The following is a 1,199-nucleotide window of genomic DNA, read 5'->3' on the forward strand; positions in this document are numbered from 1 at the left end:
CTCTCCCGAATCTTTATTCATTAATATACATTTAAGAAAAATAAAATTATCTATTTATTTGAATAATTATTTAATTTATTTTTACGTAACTTAATTTTTCTTAAGATGCATGTATTTATTTCGCCCTAAATGCGTGTATTCCTAATATCTTAATGCGTGTATATTAACTTAACTAATTACTAAATGCGTATATTTTTAATCTATCTTAATGCGTGTATACTAACCTAACTAAAATTTAAATACCTTAATTTATGTATATTAATTTATCTTAACATATATTATATTTAATTAATAGCAATATAAAATATTCTATTTTCTGGATAATTAATTTATGAAATTACACTATATTATAATATGTGTAAAAATAGCGTAAATGTAGTATGTAAAATAAATGTAATAAAATAAAATATGATACGTAAAGACTAAAATAATTTAATATACACCAAAATAAAATAATTTGCTTATTCTACGTGAGTAACTGTTATATCTAATAAAAATCTATAAAATTTATTATACTAATATTTCAAATCTAATATCCTATATTTATCCCGTTCTAACTACTTTTTGCGACTAAAAATAATTATTTAATACAATAATATGTTATTCTAATGTAATGCAAGCATTGCATCTACGTTAATTCAAGCTTTATTCTAATGTTTTCTAATACTAAGGGTTTCTAATACTAAGGGCCCTTATTCTAATATATTTTCCTACTCGAAATAATATTCAATCTATTTCAAATTCTCTTCACTATATATTCAAATACCTCAATTAATCAACTCTATTTATCATCACTTATATATCCTCATAAATCAAATTATATCATCATATTTTATATCATCAAATTCTATTCATCATTATATATCATCAAATTCTATTCACTTATATCATCAAAACCTATTCATCATTATATATCATCAAATTCTATTCACTTATATCATCAAAATTATTCATCATTATATATCCCCAAAAATATCAAATTGTATTCATATATCATCAAAAATCTATTCATTCATCAATTATTCACATTATATCTGTGCGCGCACTATTCAAAAATCATCATTATATATCAATATCAAAAAAAAGGACTTATATTTTGCCTATAAAAATCTCAACTCATTAATTCTCAATATTCATTCAACACAAAAGGACTTAATATCTGCCTAGAAAAAAAAGGTATAAGGTCTTAATATCCGCCT

The sequence above is a fragment of the Acyrthosiphon pisum genome, chromosome X (genome assembly GCF_005508785.2).
Source record: "Acyrthosiphon pisum isolate AL4f chromosome X, pea_aphid_22Mar2018_4r6ur, whole genome shotgun sequence".
Classification (NCBI taxonomy): domain Eukaryota; kingdom Metazoa; phylum Arthropoda; class Insecta; order Hemiptera; family Aphididae; genus Acyrthosiphon; species Acyrthosiphon pisum.